This window comes from Camelus ferus, chromosome 36, assembly GCF_009834535.1.
Source record: "Camelus ferus isolate YT-003-E chromosome 36, BCGSAC_Cfer_1.0, whole genome shotgun sequence".
Classification (NCBI taxonomy): Eukaryota; Metazoa; Chordata; class Mammalia; order Artiodactyla; family Camelidae; genus Camelus; species Camelus ferus.
In genome coordinates, this window is record NC_045731.1 from 18,547,867 (window position 1) to 18,575,754 (window position 27,888).

The window sequence follows — 27,888 nt, forward strand, 5'->3', positions numbered from 1 at the left end:
TAGGAAAACACTGATGCAGCTTTGCTACTCTATGGAGAACCAGGGGCTCTTCTATCAACCATGAGAATATTTAATCATCAGATCATATTTAGTAAAGTAAATTAACACATTCAAGACTGAACCCGCATGATATCTTGCACCCGGGTCTTGACATAAGGGAAAAGTCAATCCACAAATCATGTGTCCCTACATGTCTGTGGTTAATTTTACAGTTCATTTCTATAACTGCCTTAGAATCGTTACCTGTAATCTCATGAAAAACTGAGGCCTAATACATATTCAAGTTCAGTCAATGATTCCCCTCAGTTACCCACACTCCCTTCACCCCCAATCAAACATAACCGCAGCATTTGCTGAATCTAGGGGAAGGTAATCATTTCATGGTGTGATCTACGAATTCAATTGCAATCTGTTTTCTACGGGAGTATTTGACTATGGAGGAGTTCACTGTTGTGCAGGTAATGTGAGGATATATGAACTCTGAATCTAGAAGGGGCATGCTATAACTTATGGCATCATTGCAGGTCACAAGCTGATGCCTTAAAATGGATGCCTGAGTGGTGGTGAGGGAAGAGATAGTGCTTGATAGCAAGGCCCATCCCTGGGCGAAGGCTTACCAGGGCTTAGTGCATGGTGTTCATAGTGGATTCTAATTGCCCCTTGAGACGTGTGGATTCTCAAGAACTGTTCCAAGAACATGAGCCCTTTTATGATCTCTGCCATCTCTTCTGTTTTAGACGTCCGGAATCTTGGACCCGTTCTTGGAGCAGTGAATTGATTACTTTCCTCAAGTGCACGTTGACCCTCCACAGGTTTCTGCCAGTATCAGTGAGGCACAATATGGCTCATGAATGACTTTCGAACCTAGAATTCTGTACAGAAGTCTTCATGCAAGTAATCTCCATTGAAGCAGAACAACACTCATCAATGTGTTCGCATCTCCCCTCAATCCGTGCATCCACCTTTTCTGCCAACTTCTCTTCGTGTCTCCCCTAAAGTTGACTTCTTTAGGATTAGGGGCATGTCTCAAAATACTCGGAGTCTCACCAGTAAGGCTGAAGACAGGCAGAACTTCACTGTCTGACCTTTCAGGTTCGGAAACCAACTGGTGAACTCAGGCCTTTGGGCAGCACCAGTAATCTCAAGCTTACACAGCTTCCGAAGAGGAGATATTACCTAAGTTTCACTGAGGGCAGCAGGCACTCCATGACAACAGATCCACCCACAGGGTTCTGCCCAGTTATGTTGGATCCACCAGCCACAACAAGCCACTTGGAAACCACCAACATTCCAGCCTGGAATTCACACGGTAAATACCAATCCCCACTTGTTGCTGCATCTTGTCAGTGTTGGGGGGGCTTCATCAGACGAGAGGTTCCTAAGGTAAGTGTGATTCTCTCCATTAGTGTCCCATGGTCTCTTTTTTTCTTCCCTCCTTTCCTTTTGTGCAGATTGTATACACAGTAAAATCGGAGGTGAAGTGTGTCCATCTTAAGTTTATGGATTCACACTTCTTTACCTTCTAACATTGAACAGTACCCAAGTCCCAGAAGAGGAATCAGATGTTTGGCATAATATCCATTTAACCAAAAATGCATATCTGTCTGTTGCATTTCTGCTGAAACACCCACACTCTCAGAACATGGATCCATTTGTTTCATGGGGGCTGAATTTCCTAGAAATGAAACCAATCCCAATGTACACTTTACTGTCTGTCTCTTTTGCACTTAGTACAGTTTTGCAGAGCTACTTATATTTGTATATAAGCATATGTCATTTATTCTCTTCGTAGGGTTGAATATGCCATTCATTCATCCTGTTGGAACGCTTGTAATATATATCACGGACTATAGGATACATTTGATTCAAAATAGGCATTTGGGTTAGGTCAATGATGTGCTCTTATGAATCAATATTTATGAATATTAATGCACACATCTGTTTTCTAAATACTAGTGTGTCATGTACATGCAAGCAGCTGATACTGTGTCGATGCTTGCTGAATGATCCTTTGTCATCACTTTAAGTATTTTCTTTTGAATTATCTTGGTTCCTTCGGATACATGTCAGTCAACCGTATGCTTCTGGTGTTTTGTTTGTTTTGTTTGGTTATGTTCTTTGTTGTTGTTTTGCAAACACAATTATGCCATGTATCACTCCAGTTTGATTCAGAGAGTCATTGTAAGCTTATACACATATACAGTGCTGAAATCACCTGTTTTTCCTGCTTCCTTCTCCCATATTTAGGATTTTGACTGTCCTCTTTGCCTACTTCTTGTTTATTCTTTGCAACTCATTGCACTCTTGCATTTTCCAATGATGGTTTTCTTATTTCCAGATCATCTTGCTTAGTTTTCTATTCAGGGTAGAATTCTCAATATTTCTTTTAGGATAAATTTGAACTGCTGAAGTCTTTACGAATTAGCCAGGTCTGTGAAATTCTCTACAATCGGCACTATTGTAAAGGGCTAGTCTTGTGGCATAGGCTACACTAGACTGCAGCTTTTTCTCATTCAGAATTTGGTCTATGTCGTTGGCCCATGCTTCCTAGTCCTGCAATGAATCTGTCGAGATATCAGCTGAAACCCCTCTGGAGTTCTGTTATGACTTACAGTTGCTTTTTAACTAGGTGCATTTAAATCACTGGGTTGATCATGCACTTTGATGATTTGCATGATAATACAGCCTGCTTGTAGGTCTATTGGGATTCGCCATTCTTTGGGTGATGTGTGCTTACTAGGTTCTTATAGATGATTGTGTCTGGCATGTCAGCATGATGTCAGTCCTGAGTTTTTTTCCAAATAATTTTCAGATTTGTTTTTTGTTTTATATATCTTGATTTTCCATTTGGGATTCCTATGTATCCTAGCCTTGTGCTTTGTCTTATCCAAAGTTTCAACAACAGTGTTTGCATTGGTTCCAGTTCTTTTCTATGTCATATTCTGATCAAGGTGTTTCCTTCTCATGTCTTTGCAAGTCACTCACGATTCCCTCTGCATGATCTAGTCTGCTTGGGACTGACTTTACCCCTGCTATTAGCTAAATCCATTGTGTTTTTTCCATTTTATTTTGGGCTCGTCTTTTAGATGTTCTTTCACGTTTCCGGGGTATTCTGCTTTTGAGATTCTGAGACACTGTTGTTCTTCAGTGTACATTCTCACCTCGGTTTTCAAGACTTGCTCTGGTAAGTTTTGGAGTCTAGTTCTCTGAAACAATTTTTCTGGAGCCTTCAATCATCTTTCCGGAACGAAAATGGTACTTCCTGTCTCTTTAACTATACTTCTGTATCTCTACTGGTCAAGTATTATCAGGTATAATGTAGACTTGCAGGGCTTGCTAAAGTGAAAATTTTAGTCTCTTGGGTGTACGCAATTTCAAGATATTTCTGTGAGGACAATTTTTCCTATACAGTGATGCCATGTGGTTTTTCTCTGTGTGTTGTGTGGTATCTCCTAATTTCTGGTGTTGCAGTTGTTTGTGATGATAAACCCTATCTTAGTCATTTTAGTAGAACCTAATTTTTTTACGCTTATGTCACAGCTCTGAAAGTGCACAGACCTTACCTCTTGTGGAAATGAAGCTTCTAAAGGGTTTCTGCTCTGCAGGCTGCTGTATGTCATTTTGGAGTGTTACCAATACACCATCTTGACAGTGCACTTATCTTTTTATTGCAATGGGAATTTGCCTATAGTACAAGGACACCCCAGAGCTTCCTTGTCTACAGAAACATCTGTGGAAACATACCTAAGTATGTCGTGCATCAGGGACTGCTGCAATGTTCCCACAGCCCCACCTTGATATCCTCGCTGCCGTACCATGTTAGTGCCATTCCAAATATAGAATCTGCATTTGGGAGATAGTGCTGAAAGTTATGCTTTGTCTTCTCAATCTGCGGACCTAGACAACTTTTCTTTGTTCTTTCATTCTCTTGGCATGGGACCATGAAGACTGCCACAGGGCTGACATGCATCCTCTACCTTGTGCCAAAACCTATTCAGAGTCCTGCCTTTGAATGTGGCAGATTTTATGGCACTGGATTTAGATATCAACCCCAATGCCCCCTGGATCCTTTAGACCACATGCATGATGGCTCTGATTGTGCCTCACACGTGCTCGATTGACAAAAAGCCAAATTGGTCCCTGGACTACAGATGCAGTGGATGAGGCCATGGGACATTTTGATAAACTCGACCTTGCACGCCAGTTTGTTTGCTTTCTCACTGTGATCCCAGGCTGGTTTGCTCTCTTGATAGGACAACCACAATCCACACAACCCGCCAGATCACTGAGAATCAGTGTGTGCCATCATGCATAGCCCTGTCCCACATCTTGTGCAGCCTCTGCTAGCTCAAATTTGGCAGCTCGGATCTTGGACTGGGAATCAATTCTGGTGATATTTTGTGCTGATTTCTTTGAGTTCTGTCAGCCAAGCATCTGCTGTGCACTCTTCTAACACTCAGTGCACCACTTTCAATCCTATGTGTCCTGTCCACTTGAAAGTGTGCATCCAAGAAAAACAGAGTTTCACCTTTGTTGATCCTTCACCTTATGTCAGGTACTGCACTGATTTCCATACTCTACATTGCCTCCCCTTCTTCCAGGTTTTCTGAGTCCTCTTTCTGTCTTTGGAAATAAGAGACCACTTTTCGGTGAGTTTCCTGAGCCAAGGGCTGAGTGAGTCTATGTTTATCTTCCTGTGTACATGGCAGCAAGTGAGCGAAGTTTGCACTGGTACTCTGCCACCTGGACATCGATAAATCAACACTTTCCAGACATAACTCACAGACATGTGATTCTTGTTTAGCTTTTTTATCTGTGGAGCCATGGTTAGAGGTTTTGCCCGAAGACACCATTATTGACACTGTTTTGATACCTCAGTTGCAGTCTTTTAAATGGTTAATGGAATTGATTTACATATTTTGGGATTTGTATGAAAATGAATTTAATTTTCAAAACTTACTGAATCTAGCTACAAACCAGACTTGTCATTTTCAGGTACCAGTTTGTCAGCTCTAAGAGAAAAATAGACAGAAATAATGTAAAATAGCACTCGAAAGTGATGAAGGGGACAGGTGGACCCTTTACTCTTGATGCCTTCAACAACAAAAGGAACCATGAAATAAATACTGGAACCATGAAATAACCCCCAACCTGGGATTCCCTTGTGCATGTGGTGCCCTTTCCTCCCAATGACACATACTGGCCAATGTTGGCGATTCAAGGGGCAACTTTTCTCTCTAGGAAAACACAAGGAAACCCAAACAACATATTTACATGTAGGCTTGGTTCCAATAGCACCTAGAGGCATTATAGCTATGAGAACACTGCTGCAAGCTTTGCTAGTCTATGGAGAACAAGGTGCTCTTCTATCAACGATGAGAATATTTAATCATCCCATCATGTTTGGTAAAGCAATTTAACCCATCCAAGACTGCAACCCCATGATATCCTGCACCCGGGACTTGACTGAAGGGAAAAGACAATCCACAAAACATGTGTCCCTACATGTCTATGGTGACTTTTACAGTTCATTTCAATAACTGACTTATAATAGTTACCTATACTGTCTTGAAAACTGAGGCCTAATACATATTCAAGTTCAGTCAAGATTCCCCTCACTTACCACACTCCCTTCACCCCAAAGAAGACATAACCCCAGCATTTGCTGAATCTAGGGGAAGGTCATCATTTCATGGTGTGAGCTAAGAATTCAATACTAATCTATTTTAGTCGAGAGTAGTTGACCATGGAGGAGTTCACTGTTGTGCACAGAATGTGAAGGTATTGGATGAACTCTGATTCTAGAAGGGGCTTGCTCTGCTCCTAATGGCTTCATTGCAGCTCAGGTGCTGATCCTTTGAAATGGATGCCTGAGTGGAGGGGAGGGAAGAGCATGTGCTTGATAGCTAGGCCAAACCCTGGGAAAAGGCTTACCAGGACTTGGTGCTTGGATGTCAGTTTGGTTTTTAATTGCCCCTTGGACGTGTGTATTCTCACGACCTCTTCCAAGAACATGAGCACTGCTACCATCTCTGTCATCTCTTCTGTTTAGACGGCAGGAATCTTGGACCCGTTCTTGGAGCAGTGAATTGAGTACTTTCCTCAAGTGCACGGTGATTCTCCACATGTTTCTGCCAGTATCAGTGAGGCTCGATATGGCTCATGAATGTCTTTCAAGCCTAGAATACTGTACAGAAGTCTCCATGCAAGTAATCTCCACTGAAGTAGAACACACTCATCAATGTGTTCGCATCTCCCCTCAATCCGTGCATCCAGCTTTTCTGCAACTTGTCTTCGTGTCTCCCCTAAACTTGACTTCTTCAGGATTGGGCATGTCTCAAAATAACTCGGAGTGTCACCAGTAAGCTGAAGACAGGCAGAACTTCCACTGTCTGACCTTTCAGGTTCTGGAAAATGACCCGTGAACTCAGGCCATTGGGCAGCAGCCGTATCTCGAAGTTACACAGCTTCACGGACAGGAGACATAACCCAAGCTTCACCGAGGGCGGCAGCCCCTCCATGACACTGATCCACCCACAGGGTTCTGCCCAGTTACCTTGGATCCACCAGCCACAACAAGCCACGCGGAACACACCAACATTCCACCTGGAATTCAACCGGTAACTGCCATCCCCAATGGTTGCTGCATCTTGTCATTGTTGGGGGAGGGGCTGCATCAGACGAGAGTTTCCTAAGTTAAGTGTGATTCTCTCCATTAGTGTCCCATGGTCCTTTTTTTCCTTCCCTCTTTCCTTTTGTGCAGATCTCTATACACAGTACAAACGGAGGGAAGTGTGTCAATGTTAAGTTTATGTATTCACACGTCTTTAACCTTTCTAACAGTTACAAGCACGTAAAGACCCACTATAGGAATCTTATGTTTGCATAATATCCATTCACCCAGAATACATATCTGTCATGTTGCACTTTTCTGCTGAAATACCCACACTCCCAAAACATTTATCCATTTGTTTCATGGAGGCTGAATTTCCTAGAAATGAAACCACACACATGTACACCTTAGGGTCTGTCTCTTTTGCTCTTAGTACAGTTTTGCAGAGCTACTTGTCTTTGTTATAGGCATATGCCATTTATTCTCTTCGTAGGGTTGAATATACCATTCATTCATCCTGTTGGAAGGCTTGTAAGTCTATATCACGGACTATGGATCCATTTTATTCAAAATAGGCATTTGGGTTAGGTCACGATGTGCTCTTATGAATCAATATTTATGAATATTAATGCACGCATCTGTTTTCTAAATACAAGTGTGTTGTGTACATGCAAGCAGCGATACTGTGTCGATGCGTGCTGAATGATCCTTGACATCACTTTGAGTATTTTCTTTTGAATTATCTTGGTTCCTTCAGGATATATGTCAGTCAACCTATATGCTTTTGGTGTTTGTTTGTTTGTTTTGTTGTTTTGCAAACACATTATGCCATGTATCACTCCGTTTGCTTCAGAGAGTCATATAAGCTGATTCACATAGTAAAGTGCTGAAAATCACCTATGTTTTCCTGCTTCCTTCTCCCATCTTTAGGATTTTGACGTCCTCTTTGCCTACTTCTTGTTTATTCTTTGCAACTCATTGCACCTCTTGCATTTCCAATGATGATTTTCTTATTTCCAGATCATCTTGCTTGTTTTCTATTCAGGGATAGTTTCTCAATCTTTCTTTTAGGATAAATTTCGAACTGCTGAATTCTTTTACGATTGGCCGGTCTGTGAAATTCTCTACATCGGCCAGTATTGTAAGGGCAGTCTTGTGGCATAGGCTACACTAGACTGCAGCTTTTTCTCATTCAGAATTTGGTCTATGTCTTGGCCCTGCTTCCTGTCCTGCAATGAATCTGTCGAGATATCAGCTGAAACCCCTCTGGAGGTTCTGTTGTGACTAAGTATGCTTTTCTCTAGGTGCATTTAAAATCACTGGGTTGATCATGAACTTTGATGATTTGAATGATAATACAGCTGCTTGTAGGTCTATTGGGATTCCGCCTTCTTTGGATGCTGTGTGCTTCCTGGTTTCGTATAGATGATTGTTTCTTGCCTTTCAGCAAGTTTCAGTCTGATTTTTTTCCAAATAGATTTTCAGAACTTTTTTTTTATATCTTGCTTTTCCATCTGGGACTCCTATGAATCCTAGCCTTGCATGCTTTGTCTTATCCAGGATTCAGCAGCATTTTTTGCATTGGTTTTCAGTTGCTTTTCTATGTCATCTTCTGATCAAGGGATTTCTGTTCTCCTGTCTTCGCAGTCACACACGAGTCCCTCTGCATTATCTAGTCTGCTTAGGACTGACTTTACCCGTGATATTATCTCATCCATCGAGTTTTTAATTTATTTGGCTTGTCTTTAGATGTTCTCTTCCCCTTTTCTGGTATTCTGCCTTTTGGAATTCTGTAGACACTTTGTTCTTCAGTGTACTTCTCACCTGCGTTTTCAAGACATTGCTCTGGTAGTTTTCCGGAGTCTAGTTCTTTGAAACGATTTTCTGGAGCCTTCAATCTCTTTGGAACTGAAAATGGTACTTCCTGTCTCTTTTACTATACTTCTGTATCTCTACTGGTCAAGTATTATCAGGTATATAATTTAGACTTGCAGGGCTTGGTTAAGTGAAAGTTTTAGTCTCTTGGGTGTAGCACATTCCATGATATATACTGCTGAGGACAATTTTCCTAGATAGTGGTGCCATTGTGGATTTATCTGTGTGTGTTGTGTGGTGTCCTAATTCCTGGTGTTACAGTTGTTGTGATGAATAAAGCCTCTCTTGTCAGTTTAGTTAGAACCTCATTTTATTACGCTGATGTCACAGCTCTGAAACTGCACAGTACCCTACCTCTTATTTAAATGAAGCTGCTAAACGGTTTCTGCTCTGCAGGCTACTGTATGTCATTTTGGAGTGTTTCCAAAACAACATCGTGACACTGTGCTTGTCCTTTCGTTGCCATGGGAAAGTCCCAATAGTACAAGTTTTTCCCAGCACTTCTCTGTCGTAGAGAAACACCAGTGGGAAACATATCTATGGATGTCATGCATCAGGGACTGCTGCAATGATCCCGCAGCCCCAACTTGAGGTCCTCAGTGATGTAAAATTTCATTGCCTCCAAATTAGCATCTGCATTGGGAGATATTGCTGAAAGTTATGCTTCGTCTTCTCATGCTGCAGACCTAGACAACTCTTCTTTGTTCATTCATTCTCGTGGCATGGGACCATGAAGACTGCCACAGGGCTGACATGCATCCTCTACCTTGTGCCAAATCCTAATCAGAGTCCTGCCTTTGAATGTGGCAGATTTTATGGCACTGGATATAGATATCAACCCCAATGCCCCCTGGATCCTTTAGACCAGATGCTTGATGCCTCTGATTGTGCCTCACACGTGCTCGATTGACAAAAAGCCAAATTGGTCCCTGGGACAGCAGATGCATTGGATTTCGCCATGGGACAATTCCATAAACTCAACCTCTCACCCCAGGGTTGTTGCATTCACATCGGGATCCCAGGCCCTTTTGCTCTCTTGATAGGACCAACCACAATCCACAACACCTTGCAGATCACTGAGACTCAGTCTGTGTCATCATGCATAGCCCTGTCCCTCACCAAGCACAGCTTCTGCTAGCTCAAATTTGGCAGCTAGTATCTTGGTCTGAGGAATTATTGTGGGGCTAGTTTTGTGCTGATTTCATTGAGTTCTGTCGAGCCAAGCATCTGCTGTGCCCTCTTCTAACACTCAGTGCACCGCTTTCAATCCCTATGTGTCCTGTCAGCTTGAGAGTGTGCGTCCAAGTAAAGCAGAGTTTCACCTTTGGCTGCTCTTTCACCAGAGGTCATGTCCTGCACTTGATTTCCATTCTCTACTTTGGCCTTTTCCTCCTTCCAGGTTTGTGAGGCCTATTTCTGTCTTTGGAAGTAAGAGACCACTCTTCGGCAAGTGTCCTGAGCCAAGGCTGGGTGAGTAGATGTTTATATTGCTGTGTACATGGCATCAAGGGAGCGAAGCTTGCACTGGTACTCTGCCAACTGGACATCGATTAAATCAACACTTTCAGACATAACTCACAGAAATGTGATACTTGTATAGCTTATTATCTGTACAGCCATGGTGGGAGGGTTTTTCCGAAAGACTCCATTATTAACATTGGATTGATACCTCAGATGCAGTCTTTCAAATGGTTAATGGTATTGATTTACATACTTTGGGATTTGAATGAAAATGAAGTTAATTTTTGAAACATACTGAAACTAGCTACAAAACAGTCTTGTAATTTTCAGGTATTGTTTGTCAGCTCCAAGAGAAAAATAGACAGAAAGGATGTAAAATAGCAGTCCAAAGTGTTGAAGAGGGCAAGTGAATCCTTCACTATTGATGCCTTCAACAAATGGAAACATGAATTAAATATTGGACCCATGAAATTAACCCCACCCTTGGTTTCCCTTGTTGATGTGCTGCCCTTTCCTCCCAATGACAAATACTTGAAACTGTTGGCGATTAAAAGCACAACTTTTCTCTCAAGGAAAACACAAGTAATAACAAACAACATATTTATATATAGCTTTGATCCAAGCACCTAGAGACTGTATAATTATGAAAAGACTGATGCAGCTTTGCTACTCTATGGAGAACAAGGGGGTCTTCTATCAACGATGAGAATGTTTAATCATCCGATCATGTTTGGTAAAGCAATTTAACCCATCCAAGACAGCACCCCCATGATATCCTGCACCCGGGACTTGACTGAAGGGAAAAGACAATCCACAAAACATGTGTCCCTACATGTCTATGGCGACTTTTACAGTTCATTTCAATAACTGACTTATAATAGTTACCTATACTGTCTTGAAAACTGAGGCCTAATACATATTCAAGTTCAGTCAAAGATTCCCCTCACTTACAACACTCCCTTCACCCAAAGAAGACATAACCCCAGCATTTGCTGAATCTAGGGGAAGGTCATCATTTCATGGTGTGAGCTAAGAATTCAATTCCTAATCTATTTTAGTCGAGAGTAGTTGACCATGGAGGAGTTCACTGTTGTGCACAGAATGTGAATGTGGAGGAACTCTGATTCTAGGAGGGGCTTGCTCTGCTCCTACTGGCTTCATTGCAGCTCAGGTGCTGATCCTTTGAAATGGATGCCTGAGTGGAGGGGAGGGAAGAGCAAGTGCTTGATAGCTAGGCCCAACCCTGGGAAAAGGCTTACCAGGGCTTGGTGCTTGGTGGTCTGAGTGGTTTGTAATTGCCCCTTGGGACGTGTGGATTCTCACGACCTCTTCCAAGAACATGAGCTTTTATCATCTCTGCCATCTCTTCTGTTTTAGACGGCAGGAATCTTGGACCCGTTCTTGGAGCAGTGAATTGAGTACATTTCCTCAAGTGCACGTTGACCCTCCACAGGTTTCTGCCAGTATCAGTGAGGCTCAATATGTCTCATGAATGTCTTTCGAGCCTGGTATTCTGTACAGAAGTCTCCATGCCAGTATTCTCCATTGTAGCAGAACAACTCTCATCAATGTGTTCGCATCTCTCCTCAATCCGTGCAGCCAGCTCTTCTGCCAACTTCTCTTCGTGCCTCCCATAAAGTCGACTTCTACAGGACTGGGCAAGTCTGAAAGTACCTCGGAGTCTCACCAGTAAGCTGAAGACAGGCAGAACTTCCACTGTCTGCCCTTTCAGGTTCTGGAAACTGACCCGTGAACTCAGGCCATTGGGCAGCAGCAGTATCTCGAACTTACACAGCTTCCCGGACAGGAGACATAACCCAAGCTTCACCGAGGGTGGCAGCCCTTCCATGACACTGATCCACCCACAGGGTTCTGCCCAGTTACCTTGGATCCACCAGCCACAACAAGCCACGCGGAACACACCAACATTCCACCTGAAATTCAACCGGTAACTGCCATACCCAATGTTTGCTGCACTTTGACACTGTTGGGGGAGGGGCTCCATCAGACGAGACTTTCCTAAGTTAAGTCTGTTTCTCTCCATTAGTGCCCATCATTCATAATTTCCTTTCCTCTTTCGTTATGTGCAGATCTCTATAAACAGTATGATAGGAGGAATTATATCCATTTTATATTTTTGGATTCATATGTCTTTAATCTTTGTAGCATTTAAGAGTGCCCAAAACCCACTATAGGTATCTTATGTTTGTGTAATATCCATTCACCCAGAATGCATATCCGTCTGTTGCTTTTCTGCTGAAACACCCACACTCTCAGAACATGGATCCATTTGTTTCATGGGGGCTGAATTTCCTAGAAATGAAACCAAACCAAATGTACACTTTACTGTCTGTCTCTTTTGCACTTAGTACAGTTTTGCAGAGCTACTTATCTTTGTTATAGGCATATGTCATTTATTCTCATCGTAGGGTTGAATATGCCACTCATTCATCCTGTTGGAACGCTTGTAAGTATATATCACGGACTATAGATACATTTGATTCAAAATAGGCATTTGGGTTAGGTCAAGATGTGCTCTTATAAATCAATATTTATGAATATTAATGCACGCATCTGTTTTCTAAATACTAGTGTGTTGTGTACATGAAGCAGTGATACTGTGTCGATGCTTGCTGAATGATCTTTGTCATCACTTTAAGTATTTTCTTTTGAATTATCTTGGTTCCTTCGGATATATGTCAGTCAACCATATGCTTTTGGTGCTTGTTTGTTTGTTTGTTATTTGTTTTGCAAGCGCATTATGCCATGTATCACTCCGTATGCTTCAGAGGGTCATATAAGCTGATTCACATAGTAAAGTGCTGAAATCACCTATGTTTTCCTGCTTCCTTCTCCCAGCTTTAGGATGTTTACATCTTCTTTGCCTACTTCTTGGTTATTCTTTGCAACTCATTGCACCTCTTGCATTTCCAATGATGGTTTCCTTATTTCAAGGTCATCTTGCTTGTTTTCTATTCAGGATATAATTCTCAATCTTTCTTTTAGAATAAATTTTGAACTGCTGAATTCTTTTATGATTGGCCGGTCTGTGAAATTCTCTACATCGGCCAGTATTGTAAAGGGCAGTCTTGTGGCATAGGCTACACTAGACTGCAGATTTTCTCATTCAGAATTTGGTCTATGACTTGTCCCTGCTTCTTGTCCTGCAATGAATCTGTCGAGATATCAGCTGAAAACCCCTCTTGAGTTCTGTTTGATTAAGATGCTTCTCTAGGTGCATTAAAATCACTTTTGATCATGAACTTTATGATTTGAATGAAAATACAGCTGCTTGTAGGTCTATTGGGATTCCGCCTACTTTTATGCTGTGTTCTTCCTGGTTTCGTATACGATGTTTCTTGCCTTTTCAGCAAGTTTCAGTCTGAATTTTTTCAAATAGATTTTCAGAAACTTTTTTTTTAATTATATTCTTGTTTTTCCACTGGGACTCCTATGAAATCCTAGCCTTGAATGCTTTGTCTTATCCCAGGTTTCATCAGCAGTTGTTTGCATTGGTTTCCAGTTGTTTTCTATGTCATCTTCTGATCAAGGGTTTCTGTTCTCCATGTCTTTGCAGTCACACACGAGTCCCTCTGCATGATCTAGTCTGCTTAGGACTGACTTTACCCTGCTATTATCTCATCCATCGAGTTTTTCTGGTTTTATTGTCTCGTCTTTAGTGTCTCTTCCCTTTTCTGGTATTCTGCCTTTTGGAATTCTGTTAAACTTTGTTCTTCAGTGTTACTTCTCACCTGCGTTTTCAAGACATGCTCTGGTAGTTTTCCGGAGTCTAGTTCTCTGAACTTTTTTCTGGAGCCTTCAATCTCTTTGGAACAGAAATGGTACTTCCTGTCTCTTTACTATACTTCTGTATCTCTACTGGTCAAGTATTATCAGGTATATATTGTAGACTTGGCAGGGCTTGGTTAAGTGAAAGTTTAGTCTCTTGGTGTACACAATTCATGATATATCTGCGAGGACAATTTTTCCTAGATAGTGGTGCCTTGTGTTTATCTGTGTGTGTTGTGTTGGTGTCTAATTCCTGGTGTTACAGTTGTTGTGATGAACTAAGCCTACTCTGTCGTTTAGTAGAACCTCATTTTTATTACGCTGATGTCACAGCTCTGAAACTGCACAGTACCCTACCTCTTATGTAAACGAAGCTTCTAAATGGTTTCTGCTATGCAGGCTGCTGTATCTCAATTTGGAGTGTTTCCAAAACAGCATCGTGAGAGTGTGCTTGTCCTCTTCATTGCAATGGGAAAGTCCCATTAGTACAAGTTCTGCCCAGAGATTCTTTGTCTTCAGAAAAACCAGTGGAAACATAACTAAGGATGTCATGTATCAGGGAATGCTGAAATGATCCCACAGCCCAACCTTGAGCTCTTTAATGCTGTACCATGTCAGTGCCATCCCAAATGTAATATCTGCATTTGGGAGAAAATGCTGCAAGATATGCTTCATCTTCTCAAGCTGCAGACTTAGACCACTTTCTTTGCTCACTCATTCTCACGGCATGTGACCATGAAGGCTACCACAGAGCTGACCCGCATCCTCTGCCTCGTAGCAGGCCCTAATCTAAGTCCTGCCTGTGAAAGTGGCAGTTCCTATGGCACTCGATTCAGATTTCAACCCCTAGGTCCCCTTGAGGCTTCAGACAGATGCATGATAGCTCTGAGTGAGCTCCACACGTGCTCTATTTGCAAAATGCCAAATTGGTCCCTGGCCTACATATGCAGTGGATGAGGCCCTGGGACATTTTGATAAACTCGACCTTGCACGCCAGTTTGTTTGCTTTCTCACTGTGATCCCAGGCTGGTTTGCTCTCTTGATAGGACAACCACAATCCAAAAAACCCGCCAGATCACTGAGAATCAGTGTGTGCCATCATGCATAGCCCTGTCCCACATCTTGTGCAGCCTCTGCTAGCTCAAATTTGGCAGCTCGGATCTTGGACTGGGAATCAATTCTGGTGATATTTGTGCTGATTTCTTTGAGTTCTGTCAGCCAAGCATCTGCTGTGCACTCTTCTAACACTCAGTGCACCACTTTCAATCCCATGTGTCCTGTCCTCTTGAGAGTGTCCATCCAATTAAAACAGAGTTTCACCTTTGCTGCTCCTTCACCAGAGGTCACGTCCTGCAATGATTTCCATTCTCTTACATTTCTGTCTGCTCCTTCCAGGTTTTGTGAGGCTTCTTTCTGTCTTTGGAATTAAGAGACCACTCTTCACCAAGTGTCCTAAGCCAAGGGTTTGGTGAGTCGATATTTATCTTTCTGAGCACATGTCATTGTATGAGCAAAATTTGCAGCAGTATTCTGCCAAATGGACATCGATAAATCAACATTTCCCAGGCATAACACAGAAAATTGATTCTTATTTATCCCTATTCTCTGTACAGCCATGGTGGAACGGTCTGTCCGAAAACTCCATTATTGACATTGTGTTGATACCTCAGTTGCAGTCTTTCAAATGGTTAATATAATTGATTTACACATTTTGGGATTTGTATGAAAATGAAGTTAACTTTTGAAACATCCTGTCGCTAGCTACAAACCAGATTTGTCGGTTTCTGGTACTATTTTTTCAGCTCTAAGACAAAAATAGACACAGAGAATGTAAAATAGCAGTCCAAAGTGTTGAAAGGGAAAGGTGAAACCTTTACTGTTGATGCCTTCAACATCATGAAACGTGATATAAATATTTGAAACATGAAATTAACAAACCCTGTGTTTCCCTTGTTGAAGTGCTGCCCTTTCCTCCCAATGACACATACTTTTCAGTGTTGGCTCTTAAAGGGGCAACTTTTCTCTCTACGAAAACCCAAGTATACACAAACAACATATTTACATGTAGGCTTGGTTCCAATAGAACCTAGAGGCATTTTAGCTATGAGAAAACTGCTGCAGTTTTGCTAGTCTATGGAGAAAAAGGTGCCATTCTATCAACCAGGAGAATATTTAATTTTATGATCATGTTTTGTAAAGCAATTTAAACCATCCAAGTCTGCAAACCAATGATATCCCGCTCCCGGGAATTGACTGATTATAAAAGACCATCCACAAATCATGTGTCCCTACAATTCTATGGTGAATTTTACAGTCCATTTCTATAACTGACGTATAATAGTTACCTATTATCTCAAGAAAAACTGAGGCCTAATACATATTCAAGTTCAGTCAATGATTCCTCTAACTTAGCCCACTCCCTTCACCCCAAAGAAGACATAACGCCAATATTTGCTAAATCTTGGGGAAGGTCATCATTTCGGGTTGTGAGCTAAGTATTCAATTCCAATCTATTTTAGTCGAGAGTAGATGACCATGTAGGAGTTCACTGTTGTGCACAGAATTTGAATTTGAATGAACTCTGATTCTAGGAGGGCCTTGGTCTGCTCCTCCTGGCTTCATTGCAGCTCAGGTGCTGATCCATTAAAATGGATGCCTGAGTGGAGGGGAGGGAAGAGCAAGTGCTTGATAGCCAGGCCCTACCCTGGGAAAAGGCTTACCAGGTCTTGGTGCTTGGTGGTCTGAGTGGTTTGTAATTACCCCTTGGGACGTGTGGATTCTCACGACCTCTTACAGGAACATGAGCGCTTTTATCATCTCTCCCATTTCTTCTGATTTAGACGGCAGGAATCTTGGAACCGCTCTTGGAGCAGTGAATTGAGTACTTTCCTCAAGTGCACGTTGACCCTCCACAGGTTTCTGCCAGTATCAGTGAGGCTCAATATGTCTCATGAATGACTTTCGAGCCTAGCATTCTGTACAGAATTCTCCATACCACTAATCTCCAGTGTAGCAGAACAACAATCATCAATGTGTTCGCATCTCCCCTCAATCCGTGCATCCAGCTTTTCTGCCAACTTCTCTTCGTGTCTCCCATAAAGTTGACTTCTACAGGACTGGGCATGTCTGAAAGTACCTCGGAGTCTCACCAGTAAGCTGAAGACAGGCAGAACTTCCACTGTCTGACCTTTCAGGTTCTGGAAACTGACCCGTGAACTCAGGCCATTGGGCAGCAGCAGTATCTCGAACTTACACAGCTTCCCGAATCAGGAGACATAACCCAAGCTTCACAGAGGGCGGCAGCCCCTCCATGACACTGATCCACCCACAGGGTTCTGCCCAGTTACCTTGGATCCACCAGCCACAACAAGCCACGCGGAACACACCAACATTCCACCTGGAATTCAACCGGTAACTGCCATCCCCAATGGTTGCTGCATTTTGTCAGTGTTGGGGGAGGGGCTGCATCACACGATAGTTTCCTAAGGTAGGTGTGTTTCTCTCCATTAGTGCCCCTTCTTTCTTTTTTTCCATTCCTCTTTCCTTATGTGCAGTTATGTATAATTAGTAGAAACGGAGGAATTATGTCCGTGTTAAGTTTCTGGATTCACATGTCTATAAACTTTCTAACAGTTAACAGTACCCAAAGACCCACTACAGGAATCTTATGTTTGCATCATATACATTCACCGAGAATGCATATCTCTCTGTTGCTTTTATGCTGAAACACCCACAGTCTCAGAAGTTGGATCCATTTGTTTCATCGGGGCGGAAATTCCTAGAAACGACACCAATCCCAATGTACAATTTGCTGTCGGGCTATTTTGCTCTTTGTACGCTTTGGCAGAGCTACTTGTCTTTGTTATAGGCATATGCCTTTTATTCTCTTCGTTGTGTTGTATTGCCATTCATTCATTCTGAAGGAAGGCTTATATATTTATATCACTGACTATGGATTTATTTTATTCAAAATACTCATTTGGGTTAAGTCACGATGTGCTCTTATGGATCAATATTTATGAAAATTAATGCACGCATCTGTTTTCTAAATACAAGTCTGTTGTGTATATGCATCCAGCGAAACTGGGTCAAAGTTTGCTGAATGATACTTGACATCACTTTGAGTATTTTCTTTTGAATTTCCTTCCTTCCTTCGGATAAATGTCAGTCAACAATACGCTTTTGCTGTTTGTTTGTTTGTTGTTTGTTGATTTTGCAAACACATTATGCCATGTATCACTCCGTTTGAATAAGAGAGTCATATAAGCTGATTCAGATAATAAAGTGCTGAAAATCACCAATGTTTTCCTGCTTCCTTCCCCCGTCCTTCGGATTTTGACGTCCTCTTTGCCTACTTCTCGTTTATTCTTTGCAACTCATTGCAGCTCCTGCATTTCCAGTGATTCTTAACTTATTTCCAGTTCATCTTTGTTCTTTTCTCTTTAGGGTAGAATTCACAATCTTTCTTTTAGTATATATTTCGAACTGCCGAATTCTTTTACGATTGGCCGATCTGTGAAATTCTCTACATTGGCCAATATTGTAAAGGACAGTCTTTTGCTATAGCCTACACTAGACTGCAGATATTTCTCATTCCGAATTTAGTCTGTGTCTTTTCCCTGCTTCCTGTCCTGCAGTGAATCTTTCGAAATATCGATTGAAAACCCTCTGGAGGTTGTGTTGTTACTAAGTTGCTTTTACCTAGGTGCATTTAAAATCTCTCGGTTGATCATGAAAGTTGATGATTTGAATGAGAATACAGCTGCTTGTTGGTCTATTGGGATTCCTCCTGCTTTGGACGCTGTGTGTTTCATGATTTCTTATACATGATTGTTTCCTGCCTTTCAGCAAGTTTCAGTCAGATTTTTTCCAAATACTATTTCAGATGGTTTTTTTTAAAACATATCATGTCTTTCCTGCTGGGAATCGTATGAAAACTAGCTTTGCATGCTTTCTCTTATCCAGGATTCAACAGCAGTGTTTGTATTGTTTTTTTTTTGCTTTTCTCTGTCATCTTCTGATGAAGTCATTTCTGTTCTCCTGTGACCGTGGTCAATCACGAGACCCTCTGCATTATGTAGTCTGCTTACGGCTGACTTTACCCCTGCTATTATCTCATCCATCAAGTTTTCTGATTTATTTGGCTCATATTTAGATGTTTTCTTCCCTGTCTCTGGCATTCTGCCTTTTGAGATTCTGGGAGACTATTGTCCTTCAGTGCTTCTCTCGCATCCATTTTCAAGGCTTGCTCTGGAAGTGTTTCGGAGTCTAGTCCTTTAAAGCAATTTCTGGAACTTTCAATCTCTTTTGAAGTGAAAATTGTATTTCCTTTCTTTTCACTATACTTCTGTATCTCTACCCTTCAAGTATTATCAGGTATATAATGTAGATTTGCAGGGCTTGTTGAAGTGAAAATTTTAGTCTCTATGTTGTACGCAATTACATGATATTTCTGTGAGGACAATTTTTCCTAGACAGTGATGCCATGTGGTTTTTCTTTTTGTGTAGTGTGGTATAATTCTAAATGCTGGTGTTGCAGATGTTGGCATAAACAAATCCAACACTTGTCGTTTAGTAGAACCTCATTTTTATTAGCATTATGTCACATAGCTGAAAGTGCACAGGTCCCTACCACTTGTGGAAACGAAGCTTCTAAATGGTTTCTGCTATGCAGGCTGCTGTATCTCAATTTGGAGTGTTTCCAAAACACCATCGTGAGAGTATGCTTGTCCTCTTCATTGCAATGGGAATGACCCATTGGTACAAGTTCTTCCCATATATTCTTTGTCTGCAGAAACACCAGTGCAAACAGATCTAAGGATGTCATGCATCAGGGAATGCTGCAATGATCCCACAGCCCCACCTTGAGCTCTTCATTGCCGTACCATGTCAGTGCCATCCCAAATGTAGCATCTGCATTTGGGAGATAATGCTGCAAGATATGCTTCATCTTCTAAAGCTGCGGACCTAGACCACCCTTCTTTGCTCTCTCATTCTCACGGCATGGGACCATGAAGGCTACCACAGAGCTGACTCGCGTGCTCTGCCTCGGAGCAAGCCCTAATCTAAGTCCTGCCTGTGAAAGTGGCAGATCCTATGGCACTGGATTCTGATTTCAACCCCAAGTGCCACTTGTGGCTTCAGAACAGACGCATGATATCTCTAATTGAGCCCCACACGTGCTCGATTGGAAAAATTACCAATTGGTCCCTGAAACTCCAGATGCATTGGATGTGGCCATGGGACATTTCGATAAACTCAAACTCGCACGCCAGTTTGGTTGCTTTCTCATTTGGATCCCAGGCCGGTTTGCTCTCTTGATAGGACCAACCACAATCCAAAACACCCTCCAGATCACTGAGATTCAGTGTGTGCCATCATCCATAGCCCTGTCCCTCATCTTGCCCAGCTTCTGCTAGCTCAAATTTGGCCGCTCGTATCTTGGTCTGGGAATCAACTGTGGGGATATTTTGTGCTGATTTCTTTGAGTTCTGTCAGCCAAGCATCTGCTGTGCCCTCTTCTAACACTCAGTGCAGTGCTTTCAATCCCTTGTGTCCTGTCCGCTTGGGAGTGTGTGTGCAAGTAAACAGAGTTTCACCTTTGCTGCTTCTTCACCAGAGGTCAGGTCCTGCACTAATTTCCATTTTCTACATTTCTGTCTGCTCCTTCCAGGTTTTGTGAGGCCTCTTTCTGTCTTTGGAATTAAGAGACCACTCTTCGCCAAGTGTCCTAAGCCAAGGGTTTGGTGAGTTGATATTTATCTTTCTGAGCACATGTCAGTGAATGAGCGAAATTTGCAGCGGTATTCTGCCAAATGGACATTGATAAATCAACATTTCCCAGGCATAACTCATAGAAAAGTGATTCTTGTTTAGCTCTGTTCTCTGTACAGCCATGGTGGGACGGTTTGTCCGAAAACTCCATTATTGACATTGTGTTGATACCTCAATTGCAGTCTTTCAAATGGTTAATGGAAGTTTTTTACATATTTTGGGATTTGTATGAAAATGAAGTTAACTTTCAAAACATCCTGTCGCTAGCTCCAAACCAGATTTGTCAGTTTCTGGTAAAATTTGTTCAGCTCTAAGACAAAAATAGACAGAAAGAATGTAAAATAGCAGTCCAAAGAGTTGAAGGGGACAGGTGAAACCCTTACTGTTGATGACTTCAACACCATGAACCATGAAATAAATATTTGAACCATTAAATTAAGAATACCCTGCATTTCTCTTGTTGATGTGCTGCCCTTTCCTCACAATGAAACATACTTGTCAATGTTGGTGAGTAAAGGGAAACTTTTCTCTCTAGGAAAACCCAAGGAAACACAAACAATATATTTAAATGCAGGCTTGGTTCCAATATTATCTAGAGGCATTTTAGCTTTGAAAAAACTGCTGCAGCTTTGCTAGTCTATGGAGAACCAGGTGCCCTTCTATCAACCAGGAGAATATTTAATTTTACGATCATGTTTGGTAAAGCAGTTTAAACTATCCAAGTCTGCACACCCATGATATCCCGCACCCGGGAATTTACTGATTTAAAAGACCATCCACAAGTCATATGTCCCTACATGTCTATGGTGAATTTTACAGTTCATTTCTATAACTGACTTATAATAGTTACCTATAATCTCATGAAATACTGAGGCCTGATACATATTCAAGTTCAGTCAATGATTCCCCTCCCTTACCCACACTCCCTTCACCCACAAGCAGACATAACCACAGCATTTGCTGAATCTAGGGGAAGGTCATCAGTTCATGGTGTGATCTAAGAATTCAATTGCAAAGTGTTTTATTCGAGACTATTTGACCATGGAGGATTTCACTGTTGTGCACAGTATGTGAAGATAGTTGAACCCTGATTCTAGGAGTGGCTTGCTCTGCCTAATTGCTTCATTGCAGCTCACGTGCTCATGCCTTAAATTGGATGCCTAAGTGGTGGGGATTGAAGAGAAACTGCTTGTTAGCAAGGCCCAACAATGGGCGAAGGCTTACCAGGTCTTGGTGCATGGTGCTCTTAGTGATTTTGAATTGCCCCTTGGGAGGTTTGGATTCTCACGACCTGTTCCAAGAACATGAGCACTTTTATGATCTCTGCCATCTCTTCTGTTTTAGACGTCTGGAATCTTGTACCGTTCTTGGAGCAGTGAATTGAGTACTTTCCTCAAGTGCACGTTGGACTTCCACAGGTTTCTGGCAGTATCACTGAGGCTTAATATGGCTCATGAATGTCTTTAGAGCCTAGAATTCTGTACACAAGTCTCCATGCCAGTAGTCCCCATTGTAGCAGAACAACACTCATTAATGTGTTCGCATCTCCCCTCAATCCGTGCATCCAGATTTTCTGCCAACTTCTCTTCGTGTCTCCCCTAAAGTTGACTTCTTCAGGATTGGGCATGTCTCAGAATAACTTGGAGTCTCACCAGTAAGCTGAAGACAGGCAGAACTTCCACTGTCTGACCTTTCAGGTTCTGGAAAATGACCCGTGAACTCAGGCCATTGGGCAGCAGCAGTATCTCGAACTTACACAGCTTCCCGATCAGGAGACATAACCCAAGCTTCACAGAGGGCGGCAGCCCCTCCATGACACTGATCCACCCACAGGGTTCTGCCCAGTTACCTTGGATCCACCAGCCACAACAAGCCACGTGGAACACACCTACATTCCTCCTGGATTTCAACGGGTAACTGCCATCACCAATGGTTGCTGCACCTTGTCACTGTTGGGGGGGGGACTGCATCACACGAGAGATTCCTAAGGTAAGTGTGTTTCTCTCCATTAGTGCCCCATGGTTCTTATTTTCCATTCCTCTTTCCTTATGTTCAGTTCTCTATAAGTAGAAACGGAGGAAATATGTCCATGTTAAGTTTCTGGATTCACATGTCTATAAACTTTCTAACACTTAACAGTACCCAAAGACCCACTACAGGAATCTTATGTTTGCATCATATACATTCACCGAGAATTCATATCTGTCTGTTGCTCTTTTGCTGAAACACCCACAGTCTCAGAAGTTGGATCCGTTTGTTTCATGGGGGTGAAAATTCCTAGATAAGAGACCAATCCCAAGATACAATTTACTGTCTGTCTCTTTTGCTCTTTTACGTTTTGGCAGAGCTACTTGTATTTGTTTTAGGCATATGCCATTTATTCTCTTCGTTGAGTTTTATTGCCTTTCATTCATTCTGAAGGAAGGCTTATAAGACTTGATCACGGACAATGGATTTATTTTATACAAAGTAGCTATTTTGGTTAAATCACGATGTGCTCTTATGGATCAATATTTATGAAATTTAATGCACGCATCTGTTTTCTAAATACAAGTCTGTTGTGTATATGCATCCAGCGAAATTGGGTCAAAGCGTGCTGAATGATACTTGACATCACTTTGAGTATTTTCTTTTGAATTTCCTTGGTTCCTTTGGATATATGTCAGTCAACCGTATGCTTTTGCTGTTTGTTTGTTTGTTGTTTGTTGGTTTTGCAAACACATTATGCCATGTATCACTCCGTTTGAATAAGAGAGTCATATAAGCTGATTCATGTAATAAAGTACAGAAAATCACCTATGTTTTCCTGCTTCCCTCCCCCATCCTTAGGATTTTGACGTCCTCTTTGCCTACTTCTCGTTTATTCTTTGCAACTCATTGCAGCTCTTGCATTTCCAGTGATTCTTCACTTAATTCCAGTTCATCTTTCTTCTTTTCTCTTTAGGGTAGAATTCACAATCTTTCTCTTAATATAAATTTGGAACTGCCGAATTCTTTTACGATTGGTCGGTCTGTGAAATTCTCTTCATTGGCCAGTATTTTAAAGGACAGTCTTGTGGTATAGGCTACACTAGACTGCAGATATTTCTCATTCCATATTTGGTCTGTGTCTTGTCCCTGCTTCCTGTCCTGCAATGAATCTTTTGAGATATAGATTGAAAACCCTCTGGAGTTTCTGTTGTGACTAAGTTGCTTTTACTTAGGTGCATTTAAAATCTCTCGGTTGATCATGAACTTTGATGATTTGAATGAGAATAGAGCTGCTTGTTGGTCTATTGGGATTCCTCCTGCTTTGGACGCTGTGTGCTTCATGATTTCTTAAAAATCATTGTTTCTTGTCTTTCAGCAACTTTCAGTCAGATTTTTTTCCAAATACTTTTTCAGATGGTTTTTTTTTAAAACATATCATGACTTTCCTTCTGGGAATCTTATGGATACTAGCTTTGCATGCTTTCTCTTATCCAGGATACAACAGCAGTGATTGAATTGGTTTTCTTTTACTTTTCTATGCCATCTTCTGATCAAGTCATTTCTGTTCTCCTGGGTCCGCGGTCAACCACGAGAACCTTTGCAATATCTAGTACACTTACGGCTGACTTTACCCGTGCTATTATCTCATCCATCGAGTTTTCTGATTTATTAGGCTCGTATTTAGATGTTCTCTTCCCCTTTTCTGGTATTCTGCCTTTTGAGATTCTGGGAGACTATTGTCCTTCAGTGCTTCTCTCACCTCCGTTTTCAAGGCTTGCTCTGGATGTTTTTCGGAGTCTAATCCTTTAAAGCAAATTCTGGAACTTTCAATCTCTTTTGAAGTGAAAATTGTATTTCATTTCTTTTCACTATACTTCTGTATCTCTACCCTTCAAGTAATATCAGGTATATAATGTAGACTTGCAGGGCTTGTTGAAGTGAAAATTTTAGTCTCTTGGTTGTATGCAATTACATGATATTTCTGTGAGGACAATTTTTCCTAGACAGTGATGCCATGTGGTTTTTCTTTTTGTGTAGTGTGGTATATCTCTAATTGCTGGTGTTGCAGATGTTGTCATAAACAAATCCTACTCTTGCCGTTTAGTAGAACCTCATTTATATGAGCATTATTTCACATATCTGAAAGTTGCTCAGGTCCCTACCCCTTGTGTAAATGAAGCTTCTAAATGGTTTCTGCTATGCAGGCTGCTGTATCTCAATTTGGAGTGTTTCCAAAACACCATCGTGAGAGTGTGCTTGTCCTCTTTAGTTCAATGGGAATGTCCCAATAGTACAAGTTCTTCCCAGAGCTTCTTTGTCTACAGAAACACCAGTGCAAACAGATCTAAGGATGTCATGCATCAGGGAATGCTGCAATGATCCCACAGCCCCACCTAGAGGTCTTCGTTGCCGTACCATTTCAGTGCCATCCCAAATTTAGCATATGCATTTGGGAGATAATGCTGAAAGATATGCTTCATCTTCTCACATTGCGGACCTAGACCACCATTCTTTGTTCCCTCATACTCACGGCATGGGTCCATGAATGCTACCAAGGTGCTGACCCGCATCCTATGCCTTGTAGCAAGCCCTAATCCAAGTCCTGCCTGTGAAAGTGGCAGAACCTATGGCACTGGATTCTGATTTCAACCCCAAAGTCCCCTTGAGCCTTCAGAACAGATGCATGATGTCTCTGATTGAGCCCCCACACGTGCTCGATTGGAAAAATAACCGATTGGTCCCTGAAACTCCAGACGCAATGGATGTGGCCATGGGACATTTCGATATACTCAAACTCACATGCAAGGTTGGTTGCTTTCTCATTTGTATCCCAGGCCGGTTTGCTCTCTTGATAGGACCAACCACAATCCATAAAACCCTCTAGATCACTGAGACTCAGTGTGTGCCATCATCCATAGCCCTGTCCCTCAAATGTGGCCTCTCGTATCTTGGTCTGGGAATCAACTGTGGGGATATTTTGTGCTGATTTCTTTGAGTTCTGTCAGCCAAGCATCTGCTGTGCCCTCTTCTAACACTCAGTGCAGTGCTTTCAATCCCTTGTGTCCTGTCCGCTTGAGAGTGTGCGTCCAAGTAAACAGAGTTTCACCTTGGCTGCTCCTTCACCAGAGGTCAGGTCCTGCACTAATTTCCATTCTCTACATTTCTTTCTGCTCCTTCCAGGTTTTGTGAGGCCTCTTTCTGTCTTTGGAAGTAAGAGACCACTCTTCACCAAGTGTCCCAAGCCAAGGGTTTGTTGAGTCCATATATATCTTTCTGAGCACATGTCAGTGAATGAGCGAAATTTGCACCAGTACTCTGCCAAATGGACATCAATAAATCAACATTTCACAGACATAACTCACAGAAATGTGATTCTTGTTTAGCTCAATTTTCTGTACAGACATGGTGGGACTGTCTGTCCGAAAACTCCATTATTCACATTGTGTTGATACCTCAGTTGCAATCTTTCAAATAGTTAATGTAATTGATTTACACATTTTGGGATTTGCATGAAAATGAAGTTAACTTTCAAAACATCCTGTCGCTAGCTCCAAACCAGATTTGTCGGTTTCTGGTACTATTTTGTCAGCTCTAAGACACAAATAGACAGAGAGAATGTAAATAGCAGTCCAAAGTGTTGAAGGGGACAGGTGAAACCTTTACTGTTGATGCCTTCAACATCATGAAATATGATATAAATATTTGGAAACATGAAATTAACAAAACCCTGGGTTTCCCTTGTTGATGGGCTGCCCTTTCCTCCCAAAGACACATACTTGTCAGTGTTGGCTCCTAAAGGGGCAACATTTGATTCTAGGAAAACCCAAGGAAATACAAACAACATATTTATATGTACGGTTGTTTCCAATAGCATCTAGAGGCATTTTAGCTATGAGAAAACTGCTGCAGCTTTGCTAGTCTATGGAGAAAAACTTGCCTTTCTATCAAGCAGGAGAATACTTAATTGTACGATCATTTTGGGTAAAGCAATTTAAACCATCCAAGTCTGCACCCCCATGAAATCCCACAAGCGGGAATTGAATGATTGGAAAAGACAATCCTCAAAACTTCTGTCCCTTCATGTCTATGGTGACTTTAATAGTTCATTTCTATATCTGACTTATAATAATTATCTATAATCTCATGAAATACTCTGGCCTGATACATATCCAAGTTCAGTCAATAATTCCAATCAATTACACACACACGCTTCACCCCAAGCAGACATAACCACATCATTTGCTGAATATAGGGGAAGGTCATCATTTCATGGTGTGATCTAACCATTCAATTGCAAAGTGTTTTATTCGAGAGTATTTGACCATGGAGGATTTCACTGTTGTACAAAGAATGTGAAGATAGTTGAACTCTGATTCTAGGATGGGCTTGCTCTGCCTATTGGCTTCATTGCAGCTCACGTGCCGATGCCTTAAAATGGATGACTGGGTGGTGGGGAGGGAAGAGAAAGTGCTTGTTAGAAAGGCCCACCCCTGGGTGAAGGCTTACAAGGGCTTGGTGCATGGTGTTCTTAGTGGTTTGCAATAGCCCCTTAGGACGCGTGGATTCTCACGACCTGTTCCAAGAACATGAGCACTTTTATGATCTCTGCCATCTCTTCTGTTTTAGACGTCCGGAATCTTGGAGCCGTTCTTGGAGCAGTGAAGTGAGTATTTTCCTCTACTGCACGTTGACCCTCCACAGGTTTCTGGCAGTATCACTGAGGCTCAACATGGCTCATGAAAGTCTTTTGAGCCTAGTATTCGGTACAGAATTCTCCATACCAGTAGTCTCCATTGTAGCAGAACAACACTCATCAATGTGCTCGCATCTACCCTCAATCCGTGCATCCAGCTTTTCTGCCAACTTCTCTTCATGTCGAACCCTAAAGTTGACATCTTCAGGATTGGGCATGTCTCAAAATAATTTGGAGTCTCACCTGTAAGCTGAAGACAGGCAGAACTTCCACTGTCTGACCTTTCATTTTGTGGAAACTGACCCGTGAACTCAGGCCATTGGGCAGCAGCAGTATCTCGAAGTTACACAGCTTCCCGGACAGGAGACATAACCCAAGCTTCACCGAGGGCGGTAGCCCCTCCATGACACTGATCCACCCGCAGGGTTCTGCCCAGTTACCTTGAATCCACCAGCCACAGCAAGCCACGCGTAACAAACCAACATTCCACCTGGAATTCAACCGGTAACAGTCATTCCCAATGGTTGCTGCATCTTGTCAGTGTTGAGGGAGGGGCTCCATTCAGACGAGATTTTCCTAAGTTAAGACTGTTTCTCTCCGTTTGTGCCCATCATTCATATTTTCCTTTCCTCTTTCCTTATGTGCTGTTCTCTATACACAGTACAATAGGAGGGATTATGGCAATTTTACCTTTATGGAATCATTTGTCTCT

The 27,888-nt window shown here is 41.9% G+C and overlaps 2 long non-coding RNA genes across 6 annotated transcripts in view; one reads left to right on the forward strand and one right to left on the reverse strand.

Moving 5' to 3' along the window:
• The window catches only part of LOC116661763, a 57,467-nt gene extending 31,767 nt beyond the window's left edge, over nt 1-25,700 (forward strand). For 2 of the 5 annotated variants that reach the window (XR_004317718.1, XR_004317719.1), the window contains exon 4: nt 11,327-11,749. This is a non-coding gene — a long non-coding RNA (uncharacterized LOC116661763). Of the gene's footprint in view, nt 1-6,052; nt 6,117-11,326; nt 11,750-16,578; nt 16,999-25,663 lie in introns of those variants that run through there. The other 3 variants (XR_004317723.1, XR_004317722.1, XR_004317724.1) reach the window with 3 other exon arrangements.
• Nucleotides 718-6,044, reverse strand: LOC116661776. Its single transcript, XR_004317740.1, has 3 exons — nt 5,086-6,044; nt 3,260-3,262; nt 718-728 (listed from the first exon to the last, which is right to left on the reverse strand). It is a non-coding gene; the product is annotated as an uncharacterized LOC116661776 (long non-coding RNA).
• Nucleotides 25,701-27,888: the final 2,188 nt, after the last annotated feature.